This window comes from Lissotriton helveticus, chromosome 5_1 (assembly GCF_964261635.1).
Source record: "Lissotriton helveticus chromosome 5_1, aLisHel1.1, whole genome shotgun sequence".
NCBI classification, from domain to species: domain Eukaryota; kingdom Metazoa; phylum Chordata; class Amphibia; order Caudata; family Salamandridae; genus Lissotriton; species Lissotriton helveticus.
The window spans coordinates 2030939499-2030967249 of record NC_136065.1 but is presented as its reverse complement, the minus strand read 5'-3'; positions in this window follow the sequence as shown (position 1 = coordinate 2030967249).

The following is a 27751-nucleotide window of genomic DNA, read 5'->3' as shown; positions in this document are numbered from 1 at the left end:
CCTCTCTCGCGGCTTGCGTGTGCGAATGGGAGACTCCTGACGGTAGCGCTGACAGGCGCTGCTGGGATTTGAGCTCTTTGTTTCTGGCCGCTGCAGCGCTGACCTTCGCGCACGGACCCTCAAACTGCCCCCTGACCTCGAAGAGAGTTAATTTCGGCGATTCGCCGAACACAAGGATGAATGCACGTGGGGGCAAGAAAGGGCTTAAACAGAAGACGCCCATTCCAGGCAAAGACCCCTCGACAGCGGACAGACCCGGGAAGACTAAAGCTGAACAGGTCAGTGGGGTGAAAAAAACTAACTTTGGGAAAACAGGGGTAGGGGCTCCCAGTAAAGACTGCAAAGACTCTGGCTCTACACAGCCCCTCCCTGCCAAGATTTTTCTGGTAGCTAAAAACCAGGCTGCCAACGCCAAGAGCAGCACAGGGAAACCACCCTCTTCTACCCCACCTGATGCTCTTCCACAGAAGGATAGTGCCATCACTGAAGGGGCTCAAACCACCACTAACAACACGGACATTTCTAACAACCCCTCCTGTCTCCTAGGCGGTCCACCAGAGTCCACTCTCTCCCTACACACCCCTACTGAAAGTCATGACCATATCATCGCGATTAAGGGGCCCTCAGCCGCTTCCGAACTTCCTATACTACCGGACACCTTGCCATCTACTCCACTCACTGTACCAGGACGGCCGGAATCAATGGAAGGAATCACCAGCGGTGGGGCCTATGCACCCTCAGAGAGTCTTAACGCCAGGGCACAACCAACAGGGACAGAAGTCGCTATTCAAAACCTGGAAGTCCCATCCAGAAGCCCAATTCCCTGGACCCCAGAAATTGATCATGAAGACTTCTATTCTGTATCTGACAGCACCCCGATCTCCTCTGCGGACGGGGGACAGAAGAAGAGGACAACACCAACAGTGCCATTGAGGAGAGCAGCGAGGCCTCCCGCATTAAATCTGAGACAGTCGTGCGCCCCAAAAAATCAAGAAATAAGACTAAGCGGCGAAGCCAACTCAAATGGGACTACTCGGACTCGCAGATGTCTTACCATCTGGAGGAAGACGAACCAATTCAGCCACAGTGGCACAGCCCGAGAAAACCACAAAGCAAAACAACCGAGACAATTGAGTAAGAAAAGCCTTCTCCAATTCCAGCAGATCTTCACTCAATTCATCTGGGCCTATGCCCAGCCAAGACGAGCTTTTTTTTTTTTTCTTTCTTTTTTTAACTTCTCTCGCTATTTGCTTAAACCTCTTTCATTCTGCTCTTTTTGTCTCTTTGCCCTTTTGTTTTTCCTTATTTTCTGTTTTCTTCTTGTTGTGTCTTGCGCCTATATTAATGGTTTTACAGGTCTTGAGGGGTGGGGGGTGAGAGGGAGGTAGTTGTAATTAAGTAATCTTCTTCTGATTGGACACTAAATCACTGTTGAAAAATAATAATAATAAAAAAAAAAAAAAAAGTTGTCGAATAGTAGAGAAACCAATTTGCGGGGTAACGGATTGCGACGGAGAGCCCATTATCCACTTTAGCCATTCACTTTATGGAAATCCATTAAACAGGCTCTTGATCACATTGAATCTGGGGTTTTGGCAACAGGATAGACCCTTTATAACTGGAGCAATAGACAAGACCTTGGAAATTGCGGGTAAAGGCTCGACAATTGATTGCATAGTAGCCTCAGAAACGCTGAGAGATAACATAAATAACATACAGGTAATGCTTATAGATTTCAGTGACCATGCCCCACTTGTTTGTGACCTGAGCTGGGAGGGATATATCAAACTGGCGAGGGGCTGGGGGTGGGGAGGGGGCTTAGGTGCAGGGGGGCAGAGTATCAAAGTCTGCCTTTAGTAAGAAAAAACGGCTATACATTAAAGTAGGATAAAGTGGATAAGGCTGACATTTTTTTTTTTAATGTATTTCTTTTTTCAGCTTTTTTCGTACAAACATACAAATGGGGGTGGGGGTGGGTGGGTGTTTAAATAAACTATATAAAGGAAAAGGACTGGGAAAAACAGATAACAGATCCAGATTCTGAACATACATATCCGGGTTCATCTAGGTATTATATAAACTTCCGAAAACCTTTGGACGACTTCTAGGAGGAAGTAGTTTGCTGTATGATTCTCTTTGTGTGTTGCAAAACACCATGTCTCTAGCCTATTGTGTCATTGAGGGGGGGACCTTGGGCCCAATGCTTTGCCACCACTCTTTTGGCTATTAATAAGCCCATTTCAACAAGTCTTCTAATACCTTTTTTTTTTTTTTTTTTTTTGAAAACCTTTATTTGCATCAATAGGATATACATACGTGGGCTCACAGCCAATCCGGCCGGCCATTGGTCGAGAATAACAAAAATCTAAATAAGCGATACAAGTCTAGCCGGCAGGGAGGCATACATATTCAAAACAATACTAAGGTAAGGACAATCGATTTCAGCGGCCCAACATCAGGAACAGTGAGGTCATTTTTATAATAAGGGACGAGGCTCATGGCAGACTCAGAAAATACGGGAAAAGCAATAAACAAAAAATATCCACGTCAGAATGGGAAGAGGGGGGGGGGAGGAAGAGGATGTGAGAACATGAGTCAATCGTAGCACAAAACAAGCGCAACATATATTAGAGAAGCATATAAGTACTACCAACATCACATGCCCCCCCACCCAATATCACGCCAACAAGTGCAAGGGGAGCAGATAAACTGCACAATCTGAGCCTATTCGCCATACTAGCCTGGGGGAAAAAAGGGGGGGGGGGAAAGGGAGGGGAGGGAAAGGGGAAAAACAAGGGGGGACTGGGGGGAGGAAACCACTAAAGGCGGGAACAGGGTAAGGAGAAGAAAAAGAAACAAAGAAAAGAAATATAAAAGGAGAAACGCAATCGAACAAGATGGGCGCCACCCCGGGCCAAGCGTCCCACGGCCAACAATACAGGAGAAGTGGAGAGCTGTCGAGAAATAGGGTGCGGCAGTCGCGACAGAAACACCGAAGCTGATAAAAGTGGCAGAGCAACAGACCCCAACCGGCTATGCCAGAGAAGCGAGGACAGAAGCGGCACCTCTATAAAGGGATAGAAAAGGGCCATAGAACCAAACAAAAACATTCGAAAGACCCCACCCACCCGTCCCACCCCGCACCCCAGCAGAAGGCTACGGCCTACCCTCCAAACAGCGTGCCTGTCGCCCTAATCCGAAACCCGAAATATAGTAAAGAAAAAAATAGAATAGGAAGACAAAAAAGAAGGAAGGGAAATATAAAACAAAAATACGAGGTGAGGGAGGAGCCAAAGGGTACGATCAAACACACTCGGCCACGACCCTCCCCGGACCATCAAATGAATAACTATCAAATCAGTACTACACCTTCACATACAGCAATAACCCGCAAGGGGGGGGGAGGGGGAAGTTTAAACGTTCACAATGACTAAGGTACAAGCCTCAATACAAAGGACGAGTAAAACAGCAGTCTATTAGTGTTGCGCAACTTATCCCCAGCCCTTCCTAACCATGAAACCAACCCAATGAAGGATAACATGTAGCGGACCACCCAACACAGAATAATCGCAATGTTGACCAGGGTTACGGCAGTGATGTATATTAGGGAGAGCTACCATACCACTGCAGTACAAAAAGTCAATGAAGCCAGTCAATTGTAGCAGCAACGACAAGGCAAGCAAATGCAAGCCGGAGCCCAGTTTCGCAGTTCGACAATGCAAAGGTCCCCCTCCAGGGCAAAAGTTCGATTCCATCGGAACGGGAGCAAACAGCGGTCCACCATAGTTCACAGTTGTCCAGGATGGAGCAGATCTCCGCGTCGTGTGCAAGTCCTCGAAGTCCGGGCGGTGAAGAAGCGGAGGTTCAAGAGCCACCGGCCCATCAGGCGGCCGAAGAACAGCGGCAGCTACTCCCGGTGCAGCCGAAGGGGGCCTAGCAATGGAGGCATCAGGACAATAAGGGTGCATGAAAGAGCGGCGACCCAAAATGGCGGCGGGCCGCAAAGGATCGGCAGAAGCACCGGGGGCCAAGACAGCGTATAAGGACATCAAGGCGTCTAGGACATCTCCGAGCGTGGGCGCACGAGCACACGCCCAGGCCCCCGCACAATCCGGCCAGCAAAGTTCCTCGGTGCAGAGCGGAGCACCCCCCGTGTTGACGGTAGCCATCTTGTGAGTTTCACTGCCCCGCGCTCCACCGCGGGCCCCCAAACAGTTCCCAAATGTAGGACTTTACAGATCTCCGGAGGTTCCCAACAGCGGCCCCACTGGCACAGAGCGGGCAGGCGCTCGACGGGGGGGGTGCCCCTTTCGAACAGCGGCGGGCCCCAAAAGCAGAGCCAGGCACGGGGTCCAGGGCAGCCGGACAACACAAAGGCGAAGGGACCCCTTCACACAGTTAGCCCCCAACACGGCCCGGCCCCCTCCAGCCGCACGGTCCACAAATCGGGGCCGGTTCAGGATCACCGGGGCATACACACAACGGCTCCCACCAGTGGTTCACTCTCGCGGCCGGGGCCAGCAATCTCAGCACCGCCGGTCGGGTCCCACAGGCGAGGTCCCGGTCTCGAGCGCCCGGAGGCCCCAAACTTTCCGATGGCACAGCTACAAACTCACAGCACGCAGGAGCCTCCGGACCAGACGGTGAGTAAGAGTTAGTCGTTAAATTCCAAAATCTGTAGTGAAGTATCGTCGCAGTACAGGATATATCGCAGCATATTCGAGGTTGGCCGGAGGGCCGACGGAGCCGAGCTAAAAGGCGGCCATTACGCTCTCAGGCTAGGCTCCTCCCCTCTAATACCTTTTTTAAGGCATTTTTGAGTATCCCCGTATTGCCACTAGTGGGTCCGGGCCAATCTGTTAGTCAGTGATGTCACTTAGTTTGGAATCCAGGAAGCAGCGACGGGTGGGCAGAGCCAAGCGAAGTGCAAGAAGCCCGCCCCTCTCTCCCCGCATATCTCGCAGCAGTCAGATTCTCACAGCCCGAATTCATGAAGTCGCACGGGCGTGTGATATTTTCGGTTCAGAAATTTGAATTGTATGAGCCGGTGCCTGCTGTTGAGAGATGCGTTTGGTGGCTTTGCAGCAATATGTCCACATTGTATCTTCTATCGTGAGTTCTAGATCGCGCTGCCACTCCAATCTTGCTTTAACATATTGGTTACGCGCAGCTTTTGGGTTATTCAGTAGATGTGTGCAGCCAGTCTGCTCGGACATTCAGTATGGAGTATTGCCGAAAAGGCGAGGACCTCCGGTGGTTCTAATAGGTCATCCCCTATCATCTCGCATAGCGCAGCCTGGGCCATAAAGTAGTGAAATATTGTTAGGGTGGATTTGGGGGAGTCATTCACTACTAGTTCGTCCCAGTCTCGTCCTCGCCCTCGATAAAAAAGGCGCCAATTTGAGTCTATTCCCAAGGTACGAAGGGCTCCAGTCATCTCAGGTGTAGTGAGCTCAGGGAGTCATGCACACCATTCCAGGGGTGTAAGGGGAGAACAAAGTATAGTAGTTGCTTGGCAGTTTAACAGGCTCTGCCAGGCTTGCGTGGTCGCGTTTATCGAATCTAAAGTTCCCGTGCGGCGGGTTGCCGCTTGGAACAGTGCCGCAGTCAGATGTGTCGGGCCATCATAATACGTTCTATGTGGAGGTGTGGGGGGGTCGTGCTGATGAAGCCAATAGTATGCATGTGAGGCCTGCGCAGCTCGATAGTAAAGGTCTAGGTCAGGGGCTCCCAGTCCTCCCATAGCGTAAGGAAGAGTGAGAATATCCCACCAGGCTCTAGGTTGCTTGCTGGCCCAAGCCAGTTTGATTTGCAGTGTCTTTAGTCGTTTGAAGAAGTGTGCGGACAAAACAATAGGGATATTTAAAAACAGGAAGAGAAGTCTGGGAAGAACCACCATTTTCATAATGGAGATCCGTCCCAGGAGTGAGAGGGGAAGGCGGATCCATCGGTCGAGGTCCTCCTCCAGCTTGGACATAGCTCTACCGTAATTTTCCTGGAGTACCACAGAGTCCGTATGGATCCATATCCCTAGGTATCGGACCGGTTCGGTGGACCAAGTTAGAGGAAAATCTCTGTCGGGATGAAGACGTGATATCGTCTCAGGAGGAAAATATTTACTCTATACTTATGTGGAACACAATACCATAAAGACACTAGAATACGCCGGAAAACGTGGATATTTGATTTATCAGGAATAATAATTCCCAACATACCACAGTTGGGGTGATGGGAAAGAGAAACTCATAGATCGAACTTAGAAGAAACAGCCCTGAAGAAGTCTGTGGTTAAACACCAATACAGACGAAACACGTGTCGGCTAGAGAGTTTTAAGGACACTTACCACGTGAAATAAAAGAAGAAAAGAAGAGAACTGTGACTTGTTATTTGTTCGCTCTACATTTTCTTCCTTGTTAGCTCAGGATATATGTTGTATTATGATAAGATTGTAGCCCGGAAACCTAACCCCTTTATGGCTGTGATACATACTTAGGGCGCATGCTAGCGGTCCGCAACTAGGGCATACAGTAGTGGGGAGAGCAGGCATCCCTGTTGTGTACCTCTAGATATCTCCTAGGGCGCTGTGACCATGTTTAACTAGATGTAGAAATAGACTGCCCAGTCCCATGAGTTCAAGCACCAGCATCATGAATTTCCACTCAACCGAGTCAAACTCTTTCTCTGCGTCCAGGAAAACCGCAGCAACGTTGGTGCTAGGCTTAATATGTTGGATTGCCCCAAATACTGTGCGGAGATTATGGGTTAATGTCCTTCTCAGGACAAAGCCTGCTTGTCCTGGGCCTGCCAGGGTTGGAAGCAGAGGGGCTAGGCGGTTTGCCAGGACTTTGGCGAAAATGTTTGTATCAACGTTTAATAGGGATAAAGGGTGATATGCGGCGCAGTCGTGTGGGGATTTCCCTGGTTTAGGGATTGCAATTAGCAGGGCTTCCCGAATCGTGGGGGGGCATGGATCAGTTTTTGCCCATTTCCTCAAACAGCGATACCAGGTGAGGAGTAAGTTGTTGCTTGAATTCTTTATTCATCTTGTCCCAGCGCCCAGCGCCCCGCCTGAGCGCATTGAACTAAGTACATCAGGGATCTCCCAGGCTTCTAACAGCCTCATTATGTATGCCCTGTGGTCATTAGATAACCAAGGTAGCTTTATATATTCTAAGTAGGATGACATATCGGCGTCTGGTCATGGGTTCTGTGTGGTATAGGTCCGCGTAGAAGGCCCTAAAACGCTCAGCGACCTCAACCGGGTCTGTGATCTTCTCACCAGAATCCAAGTTAAGCTCAACAGAATGAGTGGCTGCGTGCCATCTCCTCATAAGGGACGCTAAAGAGGCACCCGGGTGTTCGCCCTCCTCATGTGTTCTCGCTATGGTGTATTTCTCCATCAACTTAATCTCTCTATCTGTTTCTTGGTGATATTCTTCCAGAGCGGACTTAACCCCTTTACTGCGGCGGCTATTCCGCTGCAGTGCTACGGGGGCGGGGCGGCCGCGCGGCGGCCGCATGCTGGTGACGGAACCGCTCCGTCACCAGCGTCGGGTGAGCTGTGCTCGTGACGGAGCAGTTCCGTCACGGCCCACCCCGCTCAATAGAACCCTCAGCGCAGGCGCGCAATTCGCGCCGCGCATGAGCGTTCTATCGAGCTGGGCGGGCCATGACGGAACCGCTCCGTCATCAGCACAGCGCACCCGTAGCTGATGACGGAGCGGTTCCGTCATCAGCATGGAACGGGTTAAGGTCTTCACTGGACTCAACGTCCCCTCCCGCTAGTGTCTCCTGTTCCAAAAGCGCGAGCCTCCCTCTTATGGACTTTAGTATCCTGGAGTGCTCAGAGATCATAGCAAACTGATCCGATATTACTAGAGAAGAAAGGGCATATGGCCTCCAACATTTCAGCCCTGAATACTTCATCTAGTAAAAGGAGAACTGGTGAGTGGTCGGAATATGGAGTGGCATGCCTGAGTGTTCATGCCAGGAACCAATAGTCGATCCTGGTATGCAGGTTGTGCAGGATGGAATAATGTGTAAATCCGTCAGCTTGAGATGAGCGTGCGCGCCAGACATCTATTAATTCAAGCTCAAGCAGGATATCTGTAATTGTTTTAGCTGCCATACACTGGCGCCGTGCGGGCCGCCCAAACGTTCTATGTCTGGGTTTAGTGTGCAATTGAAATCACCGCCTCATATTAGCGGGAGTGTTGGCAATTCGCGCACTGGGGCACGCAGGTCGTGGAAGAATTGGGGGCAGTCGTAATTGGGGTCATATACGTTAATTAGGATGCACGCCAAACCCCTTCCTCTGCACGTGGAGATCGTGTATCTGCCCTTAGAGTCCGTATGTAATTCTTCTAGGGTGAGTTGAGCTCTAGGGTTAACCCAAGTTAGCACCCATCTGGCTTGTGAGGTAAAGCCTGATGCGCGAAAAGTCCCACATATCCGTTTATGAGCTAGTGGGAGACTAGACAGGGGCAGGTGTGCGCAACAACGCTATGTCAATGTTGTACCTCGCTAGGTAAGCCATGACTTTCCTTCTTTTACGTTGATCATTAAGGCCCCTAACATTCCAAGTTAGTAACCGTAGTTTATCTTCCATGTTGACTAATTAGGGGGAGGTGGGGCCGCAGCTATAATGTGTGAATGTTCCCAGCTGATCTAATTGGTATGTGACTCTTGTGTAATGTTCTCGTTCTGGGAAATTAAAACAAAAAATAAGAAACAGAAAATAATTCCATGAAATTCCCTTCCCCCCACCCATGCCATGTATTCCCCAACTTAGCACAGACAGCTACCCCCCACCCCCTTTACCCTTCTCCTTTGAAACCTATGGCAACAGGCCATGTAGTGTGTAACACGTGGGGGCGGATCGCTTCGGGCAACCATCAGCATTAGTTCCATATATATTTACATTAGCGTGGACACTCGGACTTGTTTAGGCCTCTACCAGCCTCAACATGAAGTGTGGAGGAAAATATTAGCTATGCCGATATGACGATATGAAACCATTCCTGTCACAAGTCAAAAAACACCACTAACCTAAAGCAGTTACATTAGGATTAGATAAACAGTGACATATGGCTCTAGGCCGTGGAATATCAATGATACTTGCGAATGTTCAAATAGGCGAGTCTCTTGGAGGAGCACGTGTAGAGACAGATAGTGTCAGTAACGCAGCAGATCCGCAGTTTATTTGCCGCTGGTTGACAAGGTCTTGTGCATAAGCTAGGCATTTCTCAGTAATATAGACTCCCCAGTGCTGTCACGTCATTCCGAGTCATCTCGACCTCCTTCTGCTCCTCCAGCAGTTGCCTCATCCAGATTGTTCATTGTTGTTGTCTGCCTCTCTTTATTTAAAAGGTCTTTTAGTGTCTTTTGCAATGTTTTAGGGTCCGAGAAGATGCACGATGATCCGTTGAGGTTAACTCTCAGCCTAGCCAGGTAGAGAATGGCATAGTCGATATTCTGATCCCTTAGTTGACGTGTTACAGTTGTAAACTGGCGTCTTGCTTCTTGGACCTTCATCGTGAAGTCCAGGTAGAGGGAGAGCACGGATCCTTCGTACTTGAGTTCTCCAAATTACCTAGCTTGTCGCTGGGCAGAATCTCGGTTGTGATAATTCAGCATTTTCGCGATTATCGGGCGTAGGGGAACCCCTGGTTGTGGGCACGGCCCCGGCGAGCGATAGGCCCTTTCCAACAAAAATATGTCTGAGAAAGCGTCTCAGCCCAGCAAAGTGATCAGGAACTGTTCTATGAATTGTTCCGCTTTAGGCATCTGGGTGGACTCCGGCAGGCCAGTTATGTGGATGTTACTCCTTCTGGATCGGGCTTCAAGATCCTCAGCCCTATCCTGTAAGGTCGTGAGCGCTTTGGCCATTTGCTGCTGGGACGAGGACTCCAACCCGTGGTCTGATCACGCTCGCTAGGCCTCAGTCGGTCACCTCCTACAATACTAGGTACGGGCTGCACTCCTCCTAGTCTGGCAAAACTGCTTTTTCAATTTTGGTGTCAGACGATAGCCCCGGCCTTCAGCTTGCCAAATATATGTAGAGTGGTCGCCAGGATAATTAATGTATGGTGCTGATGGTGCACGGAGCTCTGTCCTCACGTGGCCATCTTGCGCTGTGGCAAGCTCTGCCACCCCAAGGGGCTGACTAGGGAACATTAGTTCTTGCATGTAAACATACTGAGGTTTTGACCTGTCTAGATTACGGTGCCAACCCGGAGCTGGTGTTGGAGGCATTTGAGGAAGTCTTGAATGGAATTAACAAGCATTTAACCCGCCCACCTTCAAATAGTGAGCGGCTACAAGCGCAGTGGTTCGATAGAAATTGTTCAAAGGCCCTACCTAGTCTGTCTGATGCCCGACATAGGATCCCTAGAGGCTTTCAGCTTGTACTGGCTCTACGTATCAGATACAAGGAAGCAAGAGATGAAAGGTTAAAACATCTAAGAGTGATATCTCCAGGTGTTACTGCTTCAATTGTGACTGATTCAGAACAAATATTAAAAACTGCAGATGCACAGACAGTGCCTAGACAAATTGTAACTGTCCTAATTAATTTGATCCCTACTCAAAAGGTTCAAAGAGCTGCAGAAAGAGTTATTATGTCAGTGTTTATTTCAGAATCTCAGAATTCACAGATTATTGAACAGAAACTACCCCAAACAGTTCAAGCACTGAAAGGTGGAGGGAAATTGGTCTTTACAACATCTGCAGCCCAGGATAAAAGGAAGATATTTGGAGATGGGATTATTCAAACCTGCTCTGAGGAAGCAGCAGTGATGAAAAAGATAGAGAGTATGGGGAAACAAATGAACCCAGATCATAAAAAAGAGGGACAGCTTAATGTTTTAAATTTAAAACTTGAACATAAAGAAATTAACAGTCCCTGCTGTTTAAATCATGAAAATGTGAACCAGTGTCAGTAAAATTCATTTCCCTGAGTAAGGAAACAACTACATGTGCAGTAACTACACATGATAGACTGACTGATTTGGCTCAAAAATATGAAATTGATGTTTCAGTAAGTTTTCCATTTTAGAAAAGTTTCAGGGTACATATGGATGATGAAGCAAATGAGACAATGCATTCTTCAGGAATGCAATTGCACAAATAATTGAATATATTTTCAAATGCAATGGGTTTGAGAAATTAGGAGACAAATGGGAAAGAAAACATGAGAAGAAAAAAAACACCGGACCGAGCAAGGACACTGGATAAGAAAGAGAAACACCAGATCTACTTGAGGAAAATATTAAACAGGATGAGGGAGAAGCTTTTGCTTACTCTTCGAAAGAAAAGGTGGGATAAGTGCATGTTAATGTGCCACGGAACAAAAGGGAAATTGTAGCATTCCTGAACACATTCCCAAAATTGAGAGACAAGCTTATGCTGTGGTGCCCACAAGTTGATGGATTTGTTGAACTTTTAAAGGAGTTGTGTATTAATTTGAAAATGTTCTTTGACATTCCCATGCAGACTGAATTATGGTTTGATCTAAAGTTGCTGTGCAAGGACCAGATGAGGAGATAATGAAAAAGGTTTGCATGATGCACCATCATTTTCTATTGTTATGGAAAAAAAACGTAGCAGTGAATATTTTTCTGAAGGGCAGAGTGCCAGCAAAGGATGTTAATTGGGTACAGAATAGATTGAAAGAACAACACAGGAGCTAAAAGAATTGGTTCATGATTTTTGTGAAAGTGTGTGTCTGGAGTTTCCACAACACTGTTGGAGAGAATGTCCTGATGCCAGTGGCATGAGATTCTTTGTTACACAGTTGGTGATTGGTTTAATGTTCTCTGATCAGATCAGTGTGCATGTACAGCAAAAATTGGTTTGTTTGCAAAGAAAGCTGATAGATGGGCTTCTAAAAGATGAAGGGTGGACAAGGAATGAAGCAGGAAAAGTTCGAGGACAAATCTAGGATGGTACAGAGAAGTTTTGCACAAAAAGGTTTTCAGAATTAGTTGTTTTCAGAGAAAGAAAGTGAGTTACAAGGTGTTGTTTCACACGCAGAAGTAAAAGGTGCTCAAGGAAGATTTGGTGTTTCAGAGGATGGAAGTAAAGATGTTTTGGTTTGTGCAAATTCAGGTATGGATGTTGCACTGCTGGAAATAAAGTGTCCTTTTGCCATCTTTATAACAGATTTGAGCATTGGAAGAAGAAATGTAAATTTAAACATGATGCAGCAAGTGGAAATGCGCAAACAGAGAGAAATGCAGGAGCAAAATGTGGCAGTTCAGCAAATGCAAATGTCAGTATAGAAACAGGTACCAATTGCAGGAGTTTTTCAAGCTCAGATGCTCCCACAAAATTTGTGGAAAATGCTCAAATTAATTGAAATCAGTTTTCCAGAGCAAATGTGAACTCTTTCTAGAAACAAAATCAGAACCTATTTCAACAGGTTGCTGTATATGAAAATGCGAGTTTTAACCCTAACTATTCTGACGTAGTTGTAGTTGTTTTAAAGAGAGGAATTACAAACCTAGTTTTAGAGAAGTTTGCAGCAAAAATAGGCCCATCTGAGAAAAGTTACCAATTTGCTGTTTGTGACTCAGGCCTGGCAGGAAAACAACTGTTTTGCAAATTAAACAGCACAGATTACTATACACCAGATGATGTTAAATATCAGATTCCTGATGAGGATGTACAGTTCAAAATGGCCCAACAAGAGACGGATGTACCATTGTTTCTTAAAAGACAGTTGAAAAATTACCTTAGATTTGAAAGAAATAATAAGCACAGAAGTAAGGGAGTCAACAGAGAAAGATGTCAGATTAATACAACATGCAGAACATCTTATTCAAATTAGAATCAGATGACATGTATTCAAGAACACCATCAGTTGCAGAAATTGTACTCATAATTGGACATAAACTGAGTAAAGGATTTTGATGGAATTGATTGAAAGTTTATGTAACTTTCTGATCACAGGTTTACGTAAACTAAATGAAAAGAAGAGAATAATGCAAGAGATTAGCAGAATAACTTTTCTATGTTGTCCTATGGTAACGAATCCAGCCAACATATTTTTTCACATTTCATGTGCTGAAGGATGGCTTACTTTTATTGATTTTTGTCAAGTTCATGTCACAGTGCCATTAAATGAGGATAGTCAGGAGTACTGTCAAAAAGAAGATGAATGTCTGGGACACATAATTGGAAAAGGAGCTAGAAAGGTGTTACCAGAGAGAGTGGAAATAATCCACCTCAAATTCAGAAAGAAGTCAGGATGTTTTTGGGAATGGTTGGCTGCTGTAGAGAGTAGTTACCAAACCTTTCCCTAGTTGCTAAGCCTTTACTGAGGCTGGCACACAAGGATGTGTCTTATCCGCCCCCATTGGACAAAAATTGCATAAAAAGCATTCCTAGAGTTGAAAGAGAAAAGTTGTCACGCCCTAGTAATAGGGTTGCAAGTTTATTTAAAAGAAAATACACCATTGTGCATTGAAAGGGAGGGCTGTGCTCTCTCAGTGCCTGTTCAAAAACATGAATGTGTTCAAAAGTCTGTGACGTATTTCACAATGACCCTTGACCACAATGTCACAGAAATGACCAGCTGCCTTAATTTAGTTGATGTGGTTAATGTCAGTCACAAAAAGAGTGAGAATATAATGATGGAATGTTCAATTACTTAAATGGTTCCTTCCTTTGTGGAGTTATTCTGTGAAAATACTGTAACCAAGAAATGTTTAAATTCAAATGTATTTAACTTACTGCCAGCAAATGGAATTGTTTATGGTGAAACTGAACCTAAATGTCTAGATGAATCTAATCATGAAGCCAAAGTTATACTTTAATGATGAACGTCTGATTGAGCCCAACAATGTCCATTTTGTAAATGGCCCATGTTTTAAAGGTAACAATGACACATTAGGAGCAACACGTGCTGGGCTCCCTATACATTATGTTGTCAAAGCGTCGTAGCTTTCAGTAGTTATCTCAGCTCAAAATTTGAAATTGATTGCCCTTACCATACACCTGCAGTATGGCTGCTCAAATTGGAGTTACAATTGTCATGGGAGAGACAAATGCTCATTCAGTTGTTCAATATTGTGCCCTGTTAGCATACATTTAATGGCATTTTCACCAGTGAATCTGAAAAGGATACTATTTATCTAATGCTGATGTTAATGACTTACACTTGTAAAGAATTAATGGAGGCTCAAGAAAATGTTTTAGAGGCAGAACAACAGGGTTGTATCAGAACAGATTTTGAGAAAAATTACAACTGCATAGTAGCAAATGTGTTATTGCAAAAACTGATGCCCAGGTATAGATTGCCAGTTTCTCTGAAATCAGATCATAATGAGGTATTGATAGAGCACGCAGGTCACCCGACTATAATTTGACCATACACGTTCGGGCCCATATATTTCAATTGATCATATTCATAAACCGGGTAACCTTACACTCTACTACCAGTAACCCTTGTTCCTTACTATCTATTTCCGCTGTACCCGACTTACCAATCCACTGTTACGGGTACCTATGATCACAATGGATCAGGGAGCTAGCTGTAAAAGAAGGCAGACACCAAAATACCAATTTCATTTATTTACTTTGCACTCATGTAATAACCACAAACTCAGGAAGTTTTAAAACCTTTATCTAAAATTCAGATTCAGTTTCAGAAAGCATAAGATTTACAGTAAGTAGACAGTCAATAACTAAGATTATGAAGAGCACGTATCCATAAAGAAAGTAAATCAGACCAACCATTTAGAACCTAAAGTAAGGTAAGAACAGGGAACATGCTAATAAACAATTTCAGATTTTAGACTTGATAGTGAGTGACTAAAGGACGGGGAAAATAAGGAACATACTAGAAAGTCACAGTTGAATTACCCCTGAAAGATGGGTATGGAAAAGCACTTTTAGTCTATATTACAAAAAAAAACCTCTGAGATACCATGTAACTTGAGATGGAAAGTGTAATACACTATAAGTCTAGAACCAACATTTCATTCCGCTAAAGGAAGGTAAAGAAAAAGGAACATCTATATTTCATGAGCTATATGCAGGAACGTGCTTAAAGGATAGGGAAAAACTGGAACATGCTATTATAACAACGATGATATATGACCTTTTCATTTATTAATTCAGAAAGAAAGCCTGGAAAAAATCAATATGCAAGAGTATGTCTTTATTAAAGCAAAGAAAGAAAAGTGAAAGATGCAGAATAGATTTCTCAGCACTATATTTCCCTAGTACGGTGTGAAGACCAACCCTGGCCACGAGTCAGTTAAGGACAGGAGAAAACCCAAGGAAAGACAGTCGCCAGTAGGCCAGCAGGTGCAGAATGGACACCCCAGGACAGGACAGGAAATCCAGATTAGGATCAGGACAGGACCACCAAGGTAAGACCAGCACCCACAGTTCGGAAGCAATGCCTGCGCTCCACCCTCTCTGCAGCTATCAGTCAGAACCCCGATTGGGTTTTCGAATTCCCCAGCAAAGTGCTCCGCCGGCACTTAAGGTTTCCCAATAAACCCCCCTGGGTCTATGGAAATTACGGACAGAGTGCTCCGCAGCTCTCTGTATCAGTCACCTATTGAGTGCGTAGGGTCAGTGACAGGTCAGCTATTCAGACAAGTCGGACAATTTATACTGTTTTCGGGTCAGTGTACCACCCCCCAAATGTTGCAAGTGTAAGAAGCCCCAATTTCGATTGGTCCACAAGTAGGATAGGTCAACACACCAACCAGAATATACTTCTACAAGCCCTAATTTACATCTTTTGGGACCGCCTATTGAATTTGGGGTTCCCAGGATATGTGCTCTTCTCCTAACAATGCCCAATACATATTTAATATACAATTGTTACGAATGCAGTACAGTTCAGCTTCGTCCCTCTGGGTCACAGGTTAGTTCTCATGAGCATCTTGACTGTGGCTGCCAGCTGGCTGAGTTCCACTGGTACAAGGTTTTCTTCCCTCTGCTGGGATGGCATGCGCAGTAGGGACTTCTAAGATGGGGTATTAGCGCCTCCCAGGCCCAAAGGTTTCGATACATGAAAAGTAAGCAAAAACTATTTAGAACATAGAAAATAAATGATTACACTGTATACCAGGAATCCCTATATGACTCCCTTTACTTTAAACTAACTTATAGCATTATGATTAGTGCAAAACGAACAGCTATGCAAAAGCTGCAGTGCAAGCATCCGCATGTGAAAACACAAAGCAGCCATCTTAAGTCGAGTGCGCAAGTGCGAAAAGTTCCCACCAGAACTGCGAGTACGTCATGTCACGTGAGTGTGACCAACGCATGCGCAGAAGAAAACCCCGCTAAGCAGCGGCCATGTTAATGACAAGCGTATTAGGATAAGTAAACACATAGGCAAGCGTCACTGGGACACCCCGTGTAATGTAAAATGTGCAATATTAGTAATACAAACAAGTTGATTACATTTTGTTAATGTTATTCGAGGTTCTTGAATACGAGCAAGACGCTTTACGTGCAAATTCTTGCTCCATCAATCCCCTCTTTGATGATATTTTATATCATCACAAATCAATAGAACCAGATGCCAACTTAAATTTTTCCCAACTCAATCTCTTCCAACATTCGATTCAGTTTCTCTTTTGTCTCTTTGTTAAGGTGAGAATTTTTCACCCTTTTATAAATCTGATTATTCATTTCCTCTAATTCAAGTTCTTCCACATTCCTCTTCACTCCTCTCTTGTTCACAGTGTACTTCTTTTGGTGTTTGCAACATTTGCAACAGACAAATATGAGGAATATTACCAAACCTATTCCCGCAATTGGCATCAGTACTTTAATCAAAAAACTTTTACCTAAGTTAGAAAACCAATGACCTACAGCGGAGAGACCATCAGTAAGTCTCTTCCAGGAACTGTCAACCTCCAGTGGTTTGAGTTCTTTTTCCAAATTTGTAATGTTCCTTACATACCTTTTGATTTCTACACTTTTGTCAGGTATGTAAGTGCAACAATGTTGCGCTTTCAACATTCTGCAGACTCCTCCCTCTTTTGCCAATAGAGTATCAAGAGCAAGTCTGTTCTGCAAAACCATCGATCTGACCGCAACCATTTCGGTATTGATCATCAGAAACCCTCCAGCAGTGTCAGTAGATAACCGATCCACTACTGTTGACAATTTGCAAATTTTGTGTGTGTTCAGAACCACTCCCACTGCAGGTATCAATGCACTAAATATATCACCCATTATTTCTCCTACACTTTCTCTTTTACTACGTACTAAATCCTTAGTGTTTTTATTGCTTCCAGCAATTTCATTCACATGGTATATTTTCGGGAAGACAATTCCAAAATAACAGCTTCCATACCAGTGATACGGCAATTTGAAATAAGCCTTGTTCCCACATATATAATATATTCCGGAAAACACAGGTCCTGACCCATTTTTGAAACCCCAATTACCTTGTAATTGTGTTCGCATTGACTGGAACCAATGAAAATGTTATTATAATAACTAGTCTTTTCGCGGTGAAGACAAAGTTTCCCTTTCTTTTCGAAATCCAGAAGCATCGCAGCATTAGCTCCACCATTTTGGGTGCTCCCTATGCTTTCAGCCCATTTAGGAGTTTTCTGCTTTTTGTCATTCGCTATTCTTTGGAAACTTTCTCTTCTCTTTTCTGCCATATTTAGAAACATTTTCTCTTGTTCATGTAATGAACAGGTCAAGTTATTTCTATGAGCTTCTCCTAAATCTATTGTGCCTATAGTTAGAAAATATTCTCCCATATAACGTGTTACATCACTCTTAGTATGTACAGGGTTCAGATTTCCACGAATAGGAAGTTCAGAAAATATCACATCTGAGTTAGAGAAATAGTACTGTAACGGTCCTCTTTTGTAGAATAAACTAGCTAAAATACTACAGGAAATTCCATAGGTTAAAGGCAAGTGGTGATAAGTTACACCTTCAGCTATTGAAGTGGGTAGCTTCATGCAGACATAACAATCTTCTATTTCCATAGTTTCTACATAATGTACTAACAGGTTTGCGAAAACATTTAAATGAGTTTTGTTCTTAATCTTGTTAAAGTGTAATCCTTCCTCATCTGGTGCTTCTAAACCTACATTTGTTTGTTTCAGGCTAAGTGGTTTGTCTAGTGCATCTACTCTTTGTGGTGTATTTCTAGTGTGCGATTCTACAGTGTCATCAGGCAAGTTATTATTCAGGTACAAACTCGGGTTTTTACTCATCATAGAAGGAATAGCTATTGTTAGTCCTATCCACAGTATCAGTACTATGGCTACACTACAAAAACATACTTTGCAGCATGTTTTACAACAACTTCGTCTCGGTCTCCCATTCTCAGAAGAATCAGACATTTTAGCTCAAAAGAGGTTACAACCCCTCTTTGTAAATCTACACAGCTTGCTTACTCGAGTAACTTTTCAGGTTGCGTTTGCTTCTTCACTGGTCTGTTCAGCAGTCAATTCCTCATCACTTTCTACACTTATTTCCAGATTCTCAAACTCCTCCAATACAAAGTAAGTCCACTCAGGACTCGCGTACTTGTTATTCAGTTTCTTGATGCGAGCACTTCTTCTCTTTATCTTTGTGTGGACTGGGTCAGTTTGACTCGAAACCTCATTTATTTGTTCAGGCTCCTCGTTTATCGTCTTTAGACGCAATCTCAGCCTCTTCAGAAATCTAGGTACTGAGTCACCGTTTCGGAGTCTTTTAACTGGCACTGTGTCTTGGCCTTTGTCCAATACTCTTTTGTTTTCGTTTAGTTGTGGCACATTGGGATCTTGTTCGTCTTCAGCAGTGTTCCCTAACTGACTAGGTCCAGGTCTTTCATCTGTTTCTTCTGCCTGGTCCCTAAACTGGCCTTGTTCAGGTATATGCTGAGTTTGGCTTTGATCTGTTTCGATTTCTTCTTCCTGAACAAAATTGTCTAATCCTATCTGTTCCTGTTCACGCTCTTCGAACTCTTGATTTTCTTCCGCATAAACCTCCGCCCTAATTTCTATCTGTCCCTTTTCTGGTGCAGGTGTTCTTGGTGGAGTGTCAATTACCTGCTCTTCCCCTACCTGGTCCTCCTCAGAATCAGACCTGACATGGATTCCAATGATCTGAGTGGCTTCTTCTTCACCTGTCTCGTCCTCACTATCCCACTGTCTGTCTAACTGGTCTTGACTTCTGGTTCGTATTGGGTCTATTGTCAGATCAATTAGGGGTACCCAATCTTTATGACTGGAGCTCGGTTGTTCCTCTTCAGCTACTTCAGGACCGATATCTTGGGATCCTTCAGCTGGGCAACCTTCGGCTTCAGTTTGGTCTGGTTCAGTCACCTTCTTCGTGTGGCTGGCATGGATCCAGCGAGGTACTCCTGCACACTTTACAGCTGTGGTGGTAACCAGGATCACCTGTTGTGGCTTTCCCCACCTGGGCTCGAGGCAGCTTTTCCGTGTGTGCTTATTTATTGCAACCCAATCTCCGGGATTTAGGCCATGGGCTGGAGTCGTTGGCCTGGCGACGTCTTCTCCCCCAACCTGGCGAGAGATAGAACGTACTTGATCAGCCAGCTCTTTACAGTACTCCAGCACCAAATCATCAGAAATGTTTATTAATTTTTATCCTGGCACCCATGCTTGCCGCATTGCTCTTCCCATCACGATCTCATGTGGACTCAAGCCCGTGTTCCGATCTGGAATACTTCTGAGTCCCATCAACACAAGAGGCAGAGCATCTGGCCATTCCAGTTGAGTGTATTCACACATCTTTCCAAATCTTGACTTGATTGTGCCATTTATCTGTTCTACCACTCCAGAAGCCTCTGGACGATATGCACAGTGCAGATGCTGCGTGATTTTGAATGCTTCACAGATTTGTTTTATTATTTCATTCTGGAAATGACTTCCTCTATCAGATTCAATTAAGACTGGGAAACCGTAACGAGGTATAAGCTCTCTAAGCAATAACTTTGCTACAGTGATGCTGTCATTTCTACGTGCAGGAAAAGCTTCCACCCATTTTGAAAACAGGCAGACAATGACAAGTAGGTATTTCATTCATCGACAAGGGGGTAACTGAATGAAGTCAAGTTGTAGTCTAATAAAAGGGCCTTCGGCCGTTCCAATTTTCCCTGGCAAAACAATTGTCTTCTTCCCAGGGTTAAATTGATGGCAGATTAAACACCTCTGGCAGAGTGCTTCTGCTACGCTTCTGAATTTCGAATTGAACCATGTCTGGTGGAACATGCGAATCAGCGCATCTCTGCCCACATTTGTGTTTCCATGAATTAATCTGGCCATAGGAGCAAGCATACAGTCTGGCAACACAGGCATATCATCAAGGTAAACAATGACACCATCTGCATTTCTTCTGCGACACCCAAAGCTTCTCCATCTTGGTTTCTCTTGTGGCTCTGCTGCTTCCTGTAAGTCTCTCACTTCCTCCCATGTATTCACTCCCTCTAGCATCAAAAGTTGGTAGCTGCTTCCAGTTCCCCCAACCCTTATATTGATTGAGATTTTGTACTTCGCACAATGTTGGGCTAACTGGTCAGCATATCGATTACCTGCTGTCACATTGTCATCGCCAGATTTGTGAGCAGCACACTTGACCACAGCCAATTCTTTTGGTAACTGGATTGATTCCAGTAAATCCTGAACATATTTTCCATTACGGATAGGGGTGCCTGAAGAAGTCAGGAACTCCCTCTGTAGCCACAATTGGCCAAAGTCATGCACAACCCCATAACCATACTGGCTATCAGTATATATGGTTATTCTCAAATTTCTCCCAAATTTACAAGCTTTTGTCAATGCAATTAATTCGGCTATTTGTGCAGACTTGACTCCATACAAGTAGGATGCTTTCACTGGACGATCTAAAGTGCACACTGAGTAGGCAGCACTTAGGCCTCCGTCCTCGTGTCTCATGCATGAGCCGTCTACAAACAGCTCATAGTCTTCATTGTACAGGGGGCTCTCCTTGATGTCAGGTCGTGGTTTTGTACTGAATTCAGTCAAGTCAATGCAGTCATGCGCAAATTCTTCCCTCACTTCTTCTGCAAAAGAGCTAGGCAGTAAGGTAGCAGGATTCAAAATGTTACATCTTTCGATCGTTACATTCCCTGCACCTACAAGGATTCTCTCATACTTAGTCAGCCGACTAGGTGTGAGATACTGGGTCTTGGTCCTTGTCAGTAGAATTACAACAGAATGTGGAACGTATACAGTTACTGGATGTCCCATCACAATGGACTCACTCTGTTCAAGACTCATGCAAGTTGCAGCTACAGCTTTCAAACACCCAGGTAATCCAGCTGCTACTGGGTCCAATGTGGAAGAAAAGTGTGCCACTGGACGTCGAGTCATACCATGAATTTGGGTCAGTACTGAAAGTGCACAATTGTCTCGTGTGTCACAGAACAGTGCAAAGTCTTTGGAATAATCAGGCATTCCGAATGCAGGAGCAGTACAGAGACAGTCTCTCAATTTTATAAAAGCTGACATGCTTTCGTCATCCCACTTCACTGGGTCCTGTGCTCCTTTCCTGGTCATTTTTATCAATGGTTTTGCTAGGACTGCAAATCCCACAATCCACTGCCTGCAGTATCCTACAACTCCAAGGAACATTCTGATCTCCTTCTGGGTATTTGGCAATTCCATGTTTCGAATTATCCTGATTCTTTCTGAGGTGACTTTCCTGATACCTCTCTCTATCTGGTGTCCCAGATATTTCACTGATGTGGTACAGAATTGCAGCTTTTCGGGTGATACTTTATGTCCTCCCTCACCTAAATGGTTCCGTAAGGCAATGGTGTCAATAACACAGTCTTTTCGACTCTTAGACGCCACCAAGAGGTCGTCTATATATTGCACCAAAACTGATTTTCCAGGCAAAATTAAGGTCTGAAGGCATTTTTTCAGAATCTGATTAAAGATTGAGGGGCTTTCTGTATACCCCTGGGGAACGCGATTCCAGACATACACGTGACTGTCAAATTCAAATGAGAAAAGAAATTTGCTGTCTGGATGCAAAGGAATTGAAAAGAATGCATGACATAAGTCAATGACGGTAAACCATCCAGCATTCCATGGAATTTGGTACAAAATTATTGCAGGGTTTGGCACGACAGGACAACAAGGAACCACGATTTTGTTAACCTTGCGCAGGTCCTGGACTACCCTGTACTTACCGCTAGGTTTCTTGATTCCAATGATGGGTGAATTACATGGGCTGCTCATCACTTCTTGTATGATTTTGGCTTCTAGCAATCTTTTTATCTCAATGGCAACTCCTGCTTTCACTTCTGCACTCATTTTGTACTGTTTAATGTTTGGGTATACTGCGTTCTCTTTTATGGTTATTTTAATCGGGTCAACATTTTCCATTAATCCTACATCTTTTCCAGTAAAATCCCATACTTCTGGCTTCACTGTTTCTTGGAGTTCTTCAGGTAGGTCTGTCATGGTCAGTCTTTTAATTTCTGAATCGGCTCTTGCTAACATTAATTTGTAAATTCCATCTTCGTCTGGGGTTTGAATTTCAACGCCATTTGGTGTGCAAAAGATGGTGCAATTCATTTTACACAACAAATCTCTTCCTAACAGGTTTACAGGACCGGAGTCACAAACGACAAATCTATGCATTTCTTTAAAATTTCCAATTTTAATCTCCATTGGTTTCGTAACTGGGGTAATAATTAGCTGATTAGAAACGCCAACTACCTGGATTGCTTCTCCCGAGAGGGGTAGGTTGGGAACGTCTGCTGTTCTCACAGTAGAACGAGTGGCACCAGTGTCCAACAGAAAGGTGACGTCATTACCCTCAACCTTTCCTTCAATGTATGGCCCAGTCTGGTCCACCGGCAAGGAGGCGCCAAGTACGCACTCCTCGTCCTCCCCTCTCAGGCACCGTCAGTAGGTGTCATCACAGAGAAACGTGTCATTTAACAGGAATTGTGAAACGGCTGCATTTCTATCCTCCCTTCCTTCCCACACTTCAGTGTCTTCACCCTGCTGTGCTTTGCTCTTATAATTTTGTCTAAGTGCACGAGGCAACTGATTCTGCTTTACCTGTTGCTGGGTCTTTCGTGGTTTCTCATTCTGCGTCTGTGGATTTAAATCATTAATTTGCACATTACCATTCTGTACATGTGGACACTCGTCTCTCCAGTGACCTATCTGGCCGCACCCGTGACAGGGGAACTTCTTTTTAGCCTCTTCTTTGCTCATTTTGGATCTGGGCTTTCCCCCACCCCCGGAGCCTTGACTCTGGTTATTGGCCAATTTCTTTAACTGCTTTTCTTGTTGTTCTGCTAATTTCACCTGTGCCCACATAACTTTTTCCTTTAACTCTTTTCGTTTTTCTGCCAATTCATCCTCACAATATTTAGCATTCTTTAAAACCTCATCAATTGGTTTAGACTGCCAGCAGATTTTATTGTCTTTGATCCACTGGGAAATTTCAGGTCTTAATCCTAATACAAACCTGTAAATAAAATGAGTCATGTCCTTCTTTTCAATGATGTCTAGGCCACTGTATGTTTTGAACACCTGTAACAATCGTTCATAATAGGAATGTACAGTTTCATCCCTATTCTGGGTAGTTCTGTCTATTCGGGTCCAATCAGTTTCCTTTGCAGGCACCTTCCCTTTCAGATACAACATTACCTGATTGTACTTTTTCATCACTTCAGCTGAGGGTGCCCCTGTATTTGGGTCTCTCGGGTACTCCTCACTAGGCCAATCAATTGCAATTTTACATTCTGTCCACAGATCTACAGGCACCACAATGTCGAAAAACCCATCCAAATCTTTCCAGAGACATTTCTGGACCTTCACAAATCTCTCAACCTGTCTGTACCAATCTATAGGTTTTTCTCGCAATTTAGGGAAGTCGTTTGTAAAGGACACAATATCCTGTCGGGACCATGGAACGTGCACATACTTTCCACCTGGCACTTCTCGCATCGGATACATTTTCTCTGCCTTGTCAGCTTCTTTTAAGACATACTCGGAAGCCATCTGTTTTGATCTAATCTCCTCCTTTTTCTTTGCCCACCTGGCTTTCCATTTTTCTAATTCTCCCCATTTTTGCAACAGGTTTACTAATTCTCTGATCTGTACCTTTTTCCCCTGACACATTCATGTTTTCCAAGTCTTTGTCTGAGAACTCTGCTCTGTAGGGTTTTTGCAACACTTTAGATTTACCAATATCTATTCCCATACTAGCCACGGTGTCCATTAATTTCTCATGGAACACTCTGGTATTATGGGTGATACTTTTACAAATAAACAGCAACTCTTCCTCAGAAAAGGTATTCAGTCTGTCTAACCCCACATTTCCAGCCATCAGTTCTTCCAATTCTATTCTTAATTTGTAAATATCTAATGGTTTCGACTGGGGATTTTGTTTCTCTAATTCTCGACTCCATCTTTCAATTTCTTCAGGAGTCACTACTGTGACATTTTTAGTACCTGAAGTTGATTCCATTTCAATTTCTCCAGAAGGGAAAGGAATGTGTCCTCTCTGCAAACCCTTTCCTGGTTCCCTGATCGGTAAATCCATTAAAGAAATTTCGGATTCGCATTCACTCGCCTGATCATCTACAATTAAGGGCTCTTTTCTCAGCTGCACTACAGCTGGGGTAATAATCGGAGTCTTTGGACTCCCCTGTTTATCCCCATACAAAGGAACAACTGGTCCAATAGTTACTGGAATGGTCAGGGCTTCAGGACTTGTATTTAGTTGGGAGATTTTCTGAATTAGTTCTGTTCTCTGTTTGGCTAGGGCTTCTCTCTCTCTCTCCTGCAGTACCCTTTCCATGGAGTTTTCGTGCAATATTTGCGGAGTCAGAGTTGGGGTATAATTCGGGGCAGTTGGATGTGTCATACTCTGTCCTTCACCATAATTAGGTTTCAGGAATGGATTTCCTGTGCTTAAAGGTCTCGACTCTTCCTCATAAGGAGGTCTTAGACAGGAGTCTCTCTCACCTAGGTATCTCGACTCTTCGCTATAAGGTGGTCTCAGACAGGTGTCTCTGGCACTGAGGGGTCTTGAACTTTCATTATAAGGAGGTAGATTCTTCATTAATATCTCCTCCAAATAATCATCCTCTGAATCCCCACTAGTCATTAAATGTTTGGTTTTCTCTGTCATTTTCTCTCCCAGGGGCGCTTCTAGGGTTATTACGAGGTATAGTCCTTCCACTATCATATTCTGTCTCCATTGTTTCATTTTTTTCTCCTTGGCTTCTCTATGCATCTTCGGGTACCATTTACTTATTCCCTTGTCAATTCTAGGTCTATCTCGTTCAAAGGCCTCTATCGCCCATTCTTCTAAGGCCTCATATTGCGTTAATCTAGGTCTGGGATGCAAATCATTCATTCTGGTTCTCAAATTGAACAAAATCCTTCTGTTAAATGTTCCATCTAACGGAAACGCCAAAATTCCATCATTTTTAGTGTACTCCACCCCATTTTCCAACCACACACAAGAGTGGTAGCCTTTATCAAACATCATGAATGATGCAGGAGTATTAGGAGGTGGAATGACAACTCCTTCTCTAGTTTTAATAGGCTTGTCCTTTTTGAAACAATTCTTTACTTTGTCTACTAAAGTCATTTTTCTCTTGATTCCGTACATATTATAAGGTCTGCCTTTTAGCATCTGTTCTTTAGCAAACCCTAAGTATTTCGGATCAGGTAAAAATTCTGGATACCACATATACTTTTCAGCAATTTATTTTTGTTTACAAAATCACTTCCAATATAAAAGCGTCTTTTATTTTTGTGCAACCAATCAAATTCGCGAATTCAAATTAATTCAGCCAATGGGTGCGCGGCGTTTCTCGCAAACGAGTTCTCACGCTCCTGTGCTCACCCCTCCTTCACAAATCCGCCTCAGCTACACACCCGCTGTCTTGACCAATACCAGCGCGGCACTGAGTGACGTCAGCGCAGCTCCGCAACTGACTCCCTCCTTCACAAGGTAAGAAACGCTACGATTTCTACCCTTTAAAGTGCAAGTGCTTAGTTTAATTAACAACGTAAACACATTTGCCACTGTACTCGAGTGTCTAGAAAGAAAAGATTTGTTTCACTGCAAGTAAACCACTTCTATTTACTTTTCAAATACTGCGAGTAGATCCCTTATGCCTACTCTTCACACAAGCATTAGTGAACCTGCTACTCCTCCGACTCATCCACTGCGGGATATTTACTAAGCCAAAAGTTTCACCAATGAACTCCTTTGCTACCAATCAAGCTTAGACGAACCTGCTACTCCTTCCGTGTGACCCTTACTAGGTTATATCACAATAGAAGTTTTGCCAGCGAACTCTTTGCTACCATTTATTCAAACATACATTCAGCAAACCCTAATTAGTGCTTCCAGTTCTGCCTAACCAGCACCAATTTTCCTCAAGCCAATGACCTCACTACGGCGTGGATTCTCCTCACCACCCACTATTCAATTCCCCGGGGATTCCAGACAAACATATAACAATCACTAACGAGTAGATTAGTACATTTATCAATATATCATCAAGAAAAATAATTTAAAACATTTCATAATTTTTCAAAGCAATAAAACATTTGTAAATTCGTTCGAACGTTTAGCAGCAACAATTTTTCACAATTAGCAGCAAATACCCTACCTACCTATCTTAACTAGTCCTACCTAACTTTAACTAGTCCCTAACCATTTCTACCAGAAAATTACTGATAGATAGTTTGGGCCCATATATTTCAATTGATCATATTCATAAATCGGGTAACCTTACACTCTACTACCAGTAACCCTTGTTCCTTCCTATCTATTTCCGCTGTACCCGACTTACCAATCCACTGTTACGGGTACCTATGATCACAATGGATCAGGGAGCTAGCTGTAAAAGAAGGCAGACACCAAAATACCAATTTCATTTATTTACTTTGCACTCATGTAATAACCACAAACTCAGGTAGTTTTAAAACCTTTATCTAAAATTCAGATTCAGTTTCAGAAAGCATAAGATTTACAGTAAGTAGACAGTCAATAACTAAGATTATGAAGAGCACGTATCCATAAAGAAAGTAAATCAGACCAACCATTTAGAACCTAAAGGAAGGTAAGAACAGGGAACATGCTAATAAACAATTTCAGATTTTAGACTTGATAGTGAGTGACTAAAGGACGGGGGAAATAAGGAACATACTAGAAAGTCACAGTTGAATTACCCCTGAAAGATGGGTATGGAAAAGCACTTTTAGTCTATATTACAAACAAAAACCTCTGAGATACCATGTAACTTGAGATGGAAAGTGTAATACACTATAAGTCTAGAACCAAAATGTCATTCCGCTAAAGGTAGGTGAAGAAAAAGGAACATCTATATTTCATGAGCTATATGCAGGAACGTGCTTAAAGGATAGGGAAAAACTGGAACATGCTATTATAACAACGATAATATATGACCTTTTCATTTATTAATTCAGAAAGAAAGCATGGAAAAAAGCAATATGCAAGAGTATGTCTTTATTAAAGCAAAGAAAGAAAAGTGAAAGATGCAGAATAGATTTCTCAGCACTATATTTACCTAGTACGGTGTGAAGACCAACCCTGGCCACGGGTCAGATAAGGACAGGAGAAAACCCAAGGAAAGACAGTCGCCAGTAGGCCAGCAGGTGCAGAATGGACACCCCAGGACAGGACAGGAAAACCAGATTAGGATCAGGACAGGACCACCAAGGTAAGACCAGCACCCGCAGTTCGGAAACAACGCCTGCGCTCCACCCTC